Here is a 13089-nt window from a genome sequence, read left to right as displayed (position 1 = left end):
TTTGAGCCTTTTCTGGGTTTAAGAAAATTGACAGTTTAAGTCGTTCTAGTACGGTCCTGCCTGCCTCATGTCTGAGTTTTGGTTGGCTTTGGTTTCAGGCCCAACATAGACTCTATTATACTAAAGTTTTTCTCAGTATAACTTATTTGAGCAGCAAAATGCTTCTTACACTGGCACCAACGTGCTGGTGCATTCCTACCATTGTGGAGGCTACAGATGTCTTCGAGCGCCACTGATGAGTGATTCATTAATTTTATGACCACAAGAACCAACTCAGGACTCGGTCTATCTAGTCCATGGCCAGACATGGCTGAAAGCACGCTAAGGATGCTACTGCTGGCGAGCTGCGGGTTCTGCTTGTCACTTGTCGTTGTTTTAATAGCTGGGAGCATATGAAGCGTGTCTGCCAAAAGCATTCCAATAACTGCTAGGTTAGATGTCCGTGAACTTGTTTTTAAATGTTGCCTCACTGCCTTGTCTCGCGTGACGTTAAAGTGTCTCTCGCGGGAAGTCAAATTGTCTTCCGAGAAGATCACGTCTGGTCTCTTTAGTCTCCCTTCCAAGATTTTTTTTATAATTTTTTTTTGATTTTTATATAGTATTTTTTTTATTTTTCTATATTTTTTATTTACTATATATAGTCATATATATATACAGTATATATCTATATCTATATATATATATATATATATCTATATATATATATATATATATATATATATATATATATATATATATATATATTTGACATGATCACAAATTCAGTAATTCCCAAGCCAACTTAACACAAAATCCGTCCATTTTAGTCCATTTTAGGATCACCAGCTGTTGCAAAGCAAGATGCAGTCATTGATGGAACGTCAGTTCCACAGTGACAAAGACAGAGAAACATTGGTGTCGCCAGTTAAAGTCGCTTAATTTTAATGATTTGAGACAAAACGGAATCACAGGAAGAACGTGGAAACTCCAGTCTGGTGGCGACGCAGGACTCGGGACCATTGAGGCAGCAATGTAATACGATCGCCACATCTCAATCCACTCGTTCTCGAATAAGGAAACAGTATGTTCTAAGAAAAAAAATTACCAGAGTCGAAAACAATTGAAAAGAAAAACAAAAACACGACATTTGGTCCTTATAGACTTCACCAACTCTTTGCAATCAGTCATTGATTTTTTTCACTTAATGCTGAACAAATCTAGCAAAAGCGAGAATGCGCTTTGGCGCAACGTTTGCCTTGCACACCACATTGGACCAGTTCCGTGTTTGTATAAGAACATACCTTATACAAAGGTGGCATCCCATCCTGAAGTGGTTTCCGTCCTACATCTAAGCACTTCTCTTTGAAAAACGCGTTCGAAGAGTGAGTGAATAAACAGTTGAATGTCGCTACCCTAATTAATCCAATTTACACAGAAAAGATGTCTAATTGACCTGGTAAATATTACAATGATAAGGTAAAGTATATATCTGGATAGACTTTCCCATATATGGGCAAATATGAATGATGTACTGGGTAAACTTGGGGGTTTAGGTATTGATCATTGAGTGCGGACAGAGCCAATCCCGCCAGCACAGGGCGCAAGGCGTGAAGAAGTCGGCAAATCGCAGCGCCCATTAACACAGAACTTGGAATTGGTTATCGACTTATGGGCCATGGAAGGAAATTCTGCGTTCACAATTAGAGAACGTTCAAAACTCAATACAAACAATATCCGGGCTAGGAATTCGAACCTCGGACCTTGATCCACAAAACAGCAATGGGTATCAGTGCGCTGCCTTGCCTCTCTAATAATATTAATGTCTAATCATAGCTCGAAAGGAGAGTGAGTGTTGACAATATATAATAATTGCAATATATTATTATCATCATCATCATCATCAGTTATTATTTTTTATTTTCAGAGCAGTTTTTACTGCACGCTCAAAGTCACTAACTCCCACATTACAGATTCAGCTCTACAGATGTATTATATTGTGTCTGCCCCCACGGTGAATATCTAGCTCATTTCCACAGTGTGCGTTGCTGTGCCTTAGGTGCCTTGTGCAGGGGGAGTCACTGAACAGATCGAAATTAAACTTGACGTCCCATCCGGGTTTTGTACCTATTACTGCAGATTAGTTTTGGCTTCCAGCGATTCTGTATTCGATTAAATAGGCTTGGAAAAGGAATGAATGAACGAACAAAGACAGCTGTACACATGGTGGTATGCATTATGTAACACTCTTGTGACAGTGACCATATGCTTATGATTACGTTATTGTTTCGAAATACAAAATACAGCCTATTGTGAAATATGGTTTCCTTAAATTATGGATTAGGGGATTGTGAACGTATAATGAAATCAATAATGCTCGTGTTCATTCTCACTATAGTCATAAAAATACTAAGTTTTAGATTTGTGAAGCATCAGTTTCTAGTGACATACTCGTCCTTGAGAGGGTGTAAGAGTCCTTTCCTTTTTAAGGAAATTCACTCAAACATGAGACGTACTGTACGTGTAAACTGAACAAATTGAGCCCAAGACCCCCGGGACATGGGTACAAAGTCTGGCTAGTAGACACGAACACAGTGTTAAATGAACTCTTGTAGTGTTAAAGTAAGCTTAGAAGTGTTCATTTGGAACCGTTTACGTGCTCAGTTAACGGTGACGTGTTGGCGTTGTACGCATTTCTAAGTAAAAGGTGGTAATAATAAGCCCGACAGATGCCGCTGCAACATCAAGTGTAACAAGAAGATCTTTTTAATTATTATTTGTATAATGCCTTGTATAGAGGATTATTACATGTATCTAATAGCTTCAGCTGAGTTTTTGAAAGACTTGATTATTAAGGCGCCTCCTAATGTCTCGTTATTTTACAATTGTTATTATATTAGTAGTAGTAGTAGTATAATGCTTATTTTTTGGCTAACGCCTTCATTCAAAGAAACTTGATACAACCGGTTACATTTCTTTTATTCTTTCAATTGGAGCACAGGCAGGTCACCAAGGTTTAAACCCACAACCTCAGGGTTTGTAGTCCAAAGTCTTGGCCGCTGCGCCACGTTTAGGAAATACTTTCACATGCACAATTTTTCATCTTAAACGTATATATTTAAAGCAATTAATGCGTTTAAATGATAAACATAATATTATAAAACCTGCTGAATCCGGCGTCGCTGACAGGAGAAACCCATCTAGAAAGCGCATTGATGGTTCTTGAACGGGGCTATGGTGCCCAGGGGGTCAGGTGCCTTCATGAAAATTAAACAGAGTCCCTGGAGCAGGCCACAAGTGTGGTTGGTGTTAAGGATTTTGTGCCCCCTTCTGTATTGTGTTTTCTATTTTATTTTGATCTGATCTGGTTGAGTTATTAAACCAGATAATGTTGATTGCTATAACATCTATCATTTGTAACTCTTAGAATCGCTCAGGTCACCACACTGCTTGTTTGGCTAGGGAGATTCTCAGTTTGAGCAAACTAGTGGCTATATATGATTTTTTTGACTGCTTGTGTGGAAGGAAACACAAACAATGATTGTGTTATTTGCTAACTGATGTTATTGCTGAGCTTGTTATTGTGGTGTTTTACTATATTTATGCTTTATTACTGAATGCAGTGTTTAAAGCCTATGCTTTCCACCAATTGACTGCTTTTTATGTAAAGCATGCAAACCCCAACTCAAATGAATGTTGTGTAAATTAACTAGTTGTGTTCTAGCTACTCAGCTAATATAATGAAGGTATTAAATTCTGATGGATGCCCTATACAGTAATTCCAAATCAGCATCTGCAAGAGGATGAATAATATATTTTTCTGTGACATTTCTGTAGGTTGGATGCGCCTTTCGGGATTCAATGTCTTGTCAGGCTAAAGGGACCAACGGACTTGGCAACCGTTCCTGAAGAAGCATCATTTGCAACATGTAGTAGCCAACTCTGGGCATGGTGTCTGTCCATCACATAATGCACTCACACATCCAGGGCAAATTTAGAATTGACACTGATCTCTAGTATGGAGTGAAAACCAGAGCAGTGGGATGAAAGTCCACACAGATATGGAGAGAATAACATGAGTCACACACACATAAAACAACTGGGCCAGGGCTTGAATCTAATATTCTTGACCACTGAGGCAGCTGCATTCATGTATCCCGTTTCTATAAACACCTATTGCAATTAACATGTTTGGAGTCGATCAAAGCAGCGATGGATCCAAGGCAGGAACCAATTCTGTTAATTGCAGCTATACACTTTTAAAAACAAAGGTGCCAGAGTGGTTCTTCAGAGCGATGTCATAGGGGAACAATTTTTGGTTCCCAAAAGACCCGTTCACATGAAGGTCACAGAAAGAACATTTATTTATTTAGTTATGTGGCTCCATACAGTGAAGAACTATAGATGGTAACATTTGTGAAATAAGAATTGGTTATAATTTTAAAAGCACTCTCAATGTATATATACAATAACAGAATACACACCCAGGCCTTATTCATCCTATACATTCAAGATTTTAGGTTTCTTCTACATATTAGGGCGTTTTTTAAAGCACAATCAACCAACTTCTTATGCAAAGAATCCTTTCCAGAATACGGAGACAATTTAAAGAATCCAGTTAAACTAACCCGGTGTCTAGGACTCGAGAATGTAAAAGGAAAGTCATTGTACATGGGTTGTGGGCGGAGGTTATGGGTGGGAAGAAAGTGGAAAAATGAGGAGAATGTTCGAAAAACACAAACGCCACACAAACTGTCACGGCGGAACTACGGAGCGGACTGTGAGTCAGCAGCGCCACCTTACCGCCCACATTTTGGAACGGCGTTTCTGTTTAGTCGCTCAGGACTGTTGAACAGCTCCGCTAGGTTTTATTTTTCCACATAGTTTGCTGAATTTGACCTCCTGAGATGTTTCCTAAGGGATACAGAGACAGTCATAACAAAAAGGTCTAAAACTAAAATGTGCAGGATAAAAGGAACATGTCGCCACGAAAGGTTTGTAACAGTTTAATTAACAAGTTGTGACACTAATTGCTGCAAACGTATCGTTTATAAAGCCAAGCAGAACCATGACGTGTCCCACGCCATAAGGGCTGGCCCTCGGAAAAACTACCCTTTTGAGACACGACATCCGGCTACCTCGACTCTTATCGACTTTTATTATTTCGCCTTCGGTGCATGCAGCACCATTCTTGACAATCATCTGCTTGCTAGTGTGTCCCCAAACAACCTCGCACCCGATCGTTTCTCGCTCTTCGTATCGTCGGTTCTCTTCGGCTCTTCTCGGTTTAGATCGGCTCTCTCCGGTTGAATGACTGTGATTGGCTCTGCTCGACTCGATTGGGCGGCCTGGCAGGGAACAGGGAGCGTCGCTGTAGTCGACCACGGATCCAGAGACGATCATAAGACCTACGGAGCAGCAGCCCGACTAGGACACGAGGGTGGCTGACAGGAGATGGTAAGAGAAGAAACGTTACCTCCTTGTAGAGGAGGCCTCTCCTTCGAACGCTGTAAGCTGGCGCCGTCGGCAGGCTATGCAGCTTAGTCGGCGGGCTCGAGGCTGAGATGCGGCGGGGTGGCTCCTGCTGAAAGAAGAAGGAAAGGGAGAGAAAAAAAAGGCGACGGGAGCCGCTGATCGCGCAATCTTTTGAGCCACTGCATCCGCCTTAACGGACATCGCACCACAAAAGTATCCGTAAGGGTGGCCTGTGTTTTTGAAAACTCCTGACATGTGGGCGTCATCGTTGCATCTGGGAAAGAGATCTGTTTTCAGCCCGTTCCTTGTTAAGACCCACCTGAAGCCCCTGTCGAGTGAAACCTGTCCTTTTAAAAATTGCCTGAGCCCCTGAAAGATGGACCACTTTTCAATGCACCTGCCGGGTGGGCCCTTCGGTAATATCATGTAGGAGCTGTTCCTTTAACAACACCTGTCAGGGTACGCCCCCATTTTTTTTTTTTTTTTGATAACTACCAGACCTGTTGGTAAGCTTCCTGTTAGGACGCGTCCCTATAAAAGCCGCTGCCCCGCTGCCTCACTAATTGAGCGCTGAAGGCTCCCGCTGCTTCGTTATCCTCATCCTTTTCAAGTCACCTTTAAAGCCTCCAGTGAGTCCGCGACTCATTAAATTACCAGTCGGGGTCCCGGAGTTTGGTGGCAGGATTAAGGACTACTTTTGCCAATGTTAACTGCGCCCCTCTGGTCTCCTTTCTAGGATGAACAATGAAGCCTCCTGGCACTGTAATCCTGCAGCACTGAATGGCCCGCAGTTATCCAGGTAAGTTGATTGCAAGGTACCATTTGGCACCATCATTATCTGTGGAGGACTAGTCCCATTTGGTGTAGAATTGGAGAGCAGTTTACAGTTTTTGGATACATTACAGGTGTTTCTAGAATCCAAGGGTGAAGAGCAGTTGGTATGTTGATCAGGGCATATTGGGCAGTAGGCCAGCTATGGCAGTCTGCATTGTGAACTCAATGAGAGATGACTCTGCACCCCTGTGTCTGAGCAGGTTAGCACCTTTTTCTCCTAAATCAGATCAGCTCCTGTTGGGGCTATAGAACATCTGCTGCAGTGTGCAGAAATTGGAGCACCCAAAAAGGAGTGGCAATGACCTAACTGCTTTAGTAGATTCTGTTTTGCATACTGGTTACACCAGAGTTTTATTTTTTAAAAGTACAGAGTGATCTTAAAATGGTTCCCGTTTCCATTGGGCATTGGCCACCTTTTTGCTTTGGAGTTGGCTTTTGGGCAGAAAGTTTTGGAGTCCAGACAACTCCGTGTTGATCCCAGTACATCTACTGAGCCAGAGAGGGATGTCCAATAAATGAATACATCTTGACGCAGGCTTATCCAGATGGATGGTAGAAGCAGAAAGCAGAAGGTGCCAAAGAGGGACAGTCTGCCTGTCAAATTGAAAGAGTTCACTCTACCTGCGCAGTGTAACATTAAGAGAGGAAACCCAAGTACATCAGACAGCCGCTCTTAATTACCAGCTAGACAGCAACATGACACTTCAAATGTAGAATCTGTGTGGCACATGAGAGAAACCAGCCTACTGAACGTGTGTCCTCCTAACAGTCTTCTGTCCAGGAAGCGTCGTGCTTTACTGAATCTAAAGTGGGTAGGCCAGACATGCTTGATGCCAAAACTGACCAGTTTGTAGCTAAACACTGGCCATCTTACATCTGCAACTGGATGAACCAGTCTGTAGTTTCATTTATTTGCTTCATGAGTGTTCCAGTAAAATACATTTCTGGGCTCCAAGCTCTTTTTTTTTTTTTTCTTGTGTGAGTGGAGCTCAGGGAGGAGCAGTAAAGCACAACAATCTCACAAGTCAACATATGTTTGCAAGCAGCTGATCCTGTGCAACAAACATATATATATTTTTTTTTTGTATTAACCTGTCTTATTGGAGGTAGGCTGGTGAGCTACTTGCAACCAAACAAATGGCACGGAAAGAAGGTGATTTTTCATTAGCAGCCAGGCCTCAGAGATAGGCTTGTATGCAGCTTCAGATTAATGATGATGATTTTTTTCACTTGGACAGCCAAGTTGGCAGTTTCTATATATATTTGCATCTTTTTTCCGCTGCTTCTGGTTGCCTGATCTTGTCAGCTGTAATCTTTTGATGTTTGATCTCGGTCTCCTAGAAAAACCTCCTTGTCTGGCTTGTTCAATTTCATGTTAATTGTCATGTTGTATGTAACAGTATAAAATGCTTACTTGCATGTCCCACCAGAATTACTGGTTACCTTCAGCATATTCCTGCTAGAGCTTCATCATATCATATTTCAATATGTTGCAGCTTACTTCTCTATAGGCTTGATTCTGCTGCTGCTACACCCCGTTGACAGCTGATCCTACTGGATCTCAGCACCCTGCAGTTTTATTTACCCATTTAGCATCTGATTGTAAAAGCTTTATCCCTCAGAGTCTAATACCTACTTTTTCTCATTGTTGCTTCTCCTGCCCTATAGATTGATGCCAGTTGTAACACTTGGTGCTTGATCCTACCAGATTTCAGCTTTAAATGTGGTTGCTTGGCCTTGTTAAATTCATATCCCTTGGAGCCAAATGCCCAGCATGTTTCTAAACCGTCTGCCTGTTCTCTTAAGTCATTGTTGTCCTATCTTGTTGGATCTTTCATGTCCTGCAGATCTGTTTTTTTTTTTTTTTTTTAATACTGTTTCTTCTGTGTCTAATTCTACCAGATTTCAATATCTGCATCTTTAAATCTTCAATTTTTACTTTTGAAATGTAATTCTCGGTTTGCTTTCTAAGTGTCCAGTTGCTGCCCTTATTATTCATTAATGGTTTATCCTGTTAGGTCACCTTGTGTCATGTGGAGTGATGCATAATTTTTAACAGTTTTGTTTCTTTGTCTTTCACTTTATCAGATAGCAGTGTCCTGCAGCTTTAAGTCTTTTCTTCCTTCGTCTTGTTAACCTTTACCCGTTGAAGTCAAATACCCATCTTGTCTCGAAGTGTGTCCTCTTAGTTAATATCTTTATGGTTTAATCATGGTAGGTCTCTTCAGGATCTGTATGTCATTTTGGTTTTTACACTTTTTGCCTGATCCTGCCAGATTTCAGTACCCTGCTGGTTTACTTTTACTAATTTGTTCCTTTTAACTTTTACCCCTTGAAACTTGATCTTGTCAGATGTATAGTACCTCACTCTCTGTTTTATGTTCTTTGTATCTGATCCAGACAGTTTTGCTCTTTTGAACTTGGATCATTCAAGTTCTTGTCGGCCAACGGTTTTATTAATTAACTAGACATTTTAAGACAGGTAATTGAATACATTTAAAATTATTTGATATCTCTTGCCTTATGTGTACTTGAATTTCCCTTGGGATCAATAAAGTGTCGATCTATCTTCTCTTGTCATCCTTCCTACACCTTTCTTTGGTATCTTCATGTGTCTCTACCTGTTTTGCCCAGCGCTTTCATTCTCCTACATGGAGAATCCACTGCATCCACTGAACCGGATCATCTCCAGGCAGAGGAGCAGCTTCAGTGACAGACTGCTGTTACTGTCCTGCTCCACTGACAGGCTGAGGAGATCGTTCCTCTCCACAGTATGCGACTCTTCAATTCCACCCGTAAACGTTAATATTATACAAAGTTATTGTCTGTTATACCTGAATTTTTATCACTCTTATATTTTTCTTATCAGTATGCTGCTGGAGTATGTGAATATCCCCTTGGGATTAATAAAGTATCTATCTAGTGTTACCTTAAAGTCTGCTTCTCAGATGCTGTCATTTCTGTTATCTGCTTTTTGACTATCGCTAATGGTAGACAGGCCCCCATTATCCTCTGGGGGTGGGGGTTGGAACATCATTCATATTCTTGTGAAAACTTCCTGGCAACACTCTCAGCATTCCTCCTATGCCTTTCCTCCTTATCCTTGTGTGTGTCTCATCCTCTTTTGCCCAGCACTTCCTTTCTCGATTGTGTTTGACTGAGCATCTGATTGGCCAATCAAATTGTTCAAAGGGACTGGACACACCCAAACGCACACCCAGACAGTAGTGTTTTATTATATAGTAGATTTCTGTTTCTAACAAGACACCTGATTCAGAAAGATCTGTGTCTTGCATTTTTAGTTAATGCTTGATCCTTCCTTCCAGATTTGGCACTCAAACCACATTTTTTTTTTTTTTACTGAATGTTACATCTACAGTCACATGAAAAAGTCTGGGAACCCCTCTTAATTCTTTTTGGATTTTTGTTTATCATTGGCTGAGCTTTTCAACTTCCTTTTAATATATGACATGCCTTATGGAAACTGTAGGATTTCAGCAGTGATATTAGGTTTATTGGATTAGCAGAAAATATGCATCATAACAAAATTAGACCGGTGCATTAATTTGGGCACCCCAACAGAAATATTACATCAATACTTAGTTGAGTCTCCTTTTGCAAATATAACAGCTTCTAGACGCCTCCTATAGCCTTTGAGTGTCTGGATTCTGGATGGAGGTATTTTTGGCCATTCTTCCATACAAAAATCTCTCCAGTTCAGTCAAACTTGATGGCTGCCAAGCATGGACAGCCTGCTTCAAATCATCCCATAGATTTTCAATGATATTCAAGTCAGGGGACTGTGACGGCCATTCCAGAACACTGTACCTCTTCCTCTGCATGAATGCCTTTGTAGATTTTTGAACTGTGTTTTGGGTCATTGTCTTGTTGGAATATCCAACCCCTGCGTAACTTCAACTTTGTGACTGATGCTTGAACATTATCCTGAAGAATTTGTTGATATTGGGTTGAATTCATCTGACCCTCGACTTTAACAAGGACCCCAGTCCCTGAACTGGCCACAGAGCCCCACAGCATGATGGAACCTCCACTAAATTTGACAGTAGGTAGCAGGTATTCTTCTTCCGCCATGCAAAGTGCTTTTTGTTATGACCAAATAACTCAATTTTTGTCTCATCAGTTCCAAAATGAATCTTTCTTGTCTAAACGAGCATTTGCATACAACAAGCGACTCTGTTTGTGACGCGAGTGCAGAAAGGGCTTCTTTCTCATCACCCTGCCATACAGATGTTGTTTGTGCAAATTGCGCTGAATTGTAGAGCGATGTACAGGTACACCATCTGCAGTGAGATGTTCTTGCAGGTCTTTGGAGGTGATCTGTGGGTTGTCTGTAACCATTCTCACAATCCTGCGCATAAGCCGTTCCTGTATTTTTCTTGGCCTGCCAGACCTGCTGGATTTAACATCAAATGTGCCTGTGGCCTTCCATTTCCTGATTATATTCCTTGCAGTTGAAACTGACAGTTTAAACCTCCGAGATAGCTTTTTGTAGCCTCCTAAACCATGATACTGAACAATCTTTGTTTTCAGATCTTTTGAGAGTTGCTTTGAAGATCCCATGCTGTCTGTCACTCATCAGAGGAGAGTCAAAGAGATGCACAACTTGCAATTGACCACCTTAAACACATTTTCTCATGATTGGACACCCCTGTCTATGAAGTTCAAGTCTTAACGAGCTAATCCAACCAATTTGGTGTTGCAAGTAATCAGTATTGAGCAGTGACATGCATTTCACATTTGATTTAATTTCATACAACTAGATACTGCTTCAGTAAAGATCTTTGTTTGGAAAACACCCCAGTACTCAGATGATCCTAGGAAAAGAAACACATACCACTGTTATCTTTTTTTGTTGAAAGTAGAGTGAATTATTATGCAGGCTGAGGGGGATTCCCAAACTTTCTCATATGAGTGTATATCATGCATTTTATATTTCTTTGTCCTGGTACTTTTCCCTGTGGTCTTGATTCTGCTTGGTTACTTCTTATTGCCTGACCCATGAAGGCCTCCTTTTTGGCCCCGATTCTCCCAGAAATTTACCACACAGGCCCCTGAGCCTGCTAATCCCAACAGCTTTACATTTTGCAGTACAATGCCCTGCTTGTTTTCAGACTGATCTGTTTGTTCTCTGACTTTATTCACCATCGCTTGATCCTGCTAGATTAGTACCTGATTCTGAAACTTTGTTGATCTGTTGTCTCAGCATTACTCCTTGGAAGCTAATCAAGTCAGATATTCTTTTCCTTCAGTTTTATCTTCTTCACATTCATTTTAAAGTTTTTTTCTGTTTGGGCCCTGATCATACTTGTTCTTGTGGTCTACAACCTTATTCCTGATAATTTTATATCCTCTTTTTGTGCCAAATGGGTTTGGATCCTAGTGGCCTGATTTGGAAAGAACTGTGTGTCCTGCACATTTAGTTAACCCTTCTTCTTTGATCCTGCCTGGTCTGTTCTTGTTGTCATTCATGATCTGCTTCCTTTACTCCTTATTCAGCCAGGTCTGTGGCGTTCTGCTTAATTCCCCTGTCACATGATCCTTATAGATTTCATTATCCTGCAGATTACTTCCCTTGGCACCTCATCCTGGCAGCTTTTTGTTCTTCCGCCTGACCCTACCCAGCTGTGTGTTTGCATCTTTTTTTTCCTCCCTTCTTGGTACTTGATCCTGCCATATTTGTGTTCTGATGCCTGGCTCTGGCAGACCTTCGATGGCATCAGATAGATTTACCCCTTGGTGCCTGATTGTGCCAGGTTTTGGTGTCCTGACCACTGTTTGGTCATGTCAGGTTTCATCCTTTGTGCTTTATCTCCTTTATCCCACTCAGATCTTTGCCATGCAGTTTTAACTCTACTGAACACTTTGATGAAAGCCTCCTGCTTCATTTGAGGTTGCTTGGCACCAATCACTGAAGATGTAATTTATGTGGATTTCTTTGGTTCCAATTCCAAGACAAACTTGTTGTTCCTTAAATTACAATAGGGGTACTATACTCTGTAATATTTACTAATTTCCTTATTCTGTTTGTCTGTTATCGACAAAAAATGTTCAGATATGTTTTGAAGTAAGGTGATTATACTTGTCTATCATGACACCAGAGGGTGGTGATGTCTTTCATGTTGTTTAGATCATGGAAGGAAGAATTTCACTGTATCCTGACAATAATGACCCCATAAACATTTGTTATATGTAGTCACTGGAATCTGATTATTTTCTAGTGACTTGTGTGGCCTAATGGTGTCTTATGATGGCTGTCAATACAACAAGGCTGAGGCACTTTATTGTAGTGCCATGTTCCTTTACCTCACTTTAATGCCTTTCCCAGCTGGAGATGTGGGCCATTTTATTATATAAACCAACATCTGTAAAACTGAAATTGGCAAAGTACAATCATGTGGAAAATAAGTGCACCCCATGGAAATGGTTGACTTTTTCATCACATTTGAACAGGCAAACATTAGATCTTCATGCAAACTGTCTACAAAGTGATATGCTTGAACAAGTGACACGCAAAATTGACATGGTGTATTCATTCTCATAATCTAATTTAACAAAAATGCTGATTTGTTGTGTGGAAATAGTAAATCCACTCCTACATTTATATCCATCCATCCATCCATTTTCCAACCCTCTGAATCCGAACACAGGGTCACGGGGGTCTGCTGGAGCCAATCCCAGCCAACACAGGGCACAAGGCAGGAACCAATCCCGGGCAGGGTGCCAAACCACCGCAGGACACACACACACTAGGGCCAATTTAGAAGCACCAGTCCACCTAACCTG

The 13089-nt window shown here is 41.1% G+C and overlaps 1 protein-coding gene across 3 annotated transcripts in view; it reads left to right on the top strand.

Moving 5' to 3' along the window:
• The first annotated feature begins 4809 nt into the window (after positions 1-4809).
• Positions 4810-13089, top strand: part of tex2 (testis expressed 2) — a 71771-nt gene continuing 63491 nt past the window's right edge. Inside the window, exons 1-2 of one of the 3 annotated variants that reach the window (XM_039740736.1) lie at positions 4810-4970; positions 6188-6250. The gene's annotated coding sequence lies outside the window, so the exon portion shown is untranslated. The other 2 variants (XM_039740735.1, XM_039740737.1) reach the window with 2 other exon arrangements.

The sequence above is a fragment of the Polypterus senegalus genome, chromosome 17 (genome assembly GCF_016835505.1).
Source record: "Polypterus senegalus isolate Bchr_013 chromosome 17, ASM1683550v1, whole genome shotgun sequence".
NCBI classification, from domain to species: domain Eukaryota; kingdom Metazoa; phylum Chordata; class Cladistia; order Polypteriformes; family Polypteridae; genus Polypterus; species Polypterus senegalus.
This window is presented reverse-complemented; position numbering and strand designations above follow the sequence as displayed.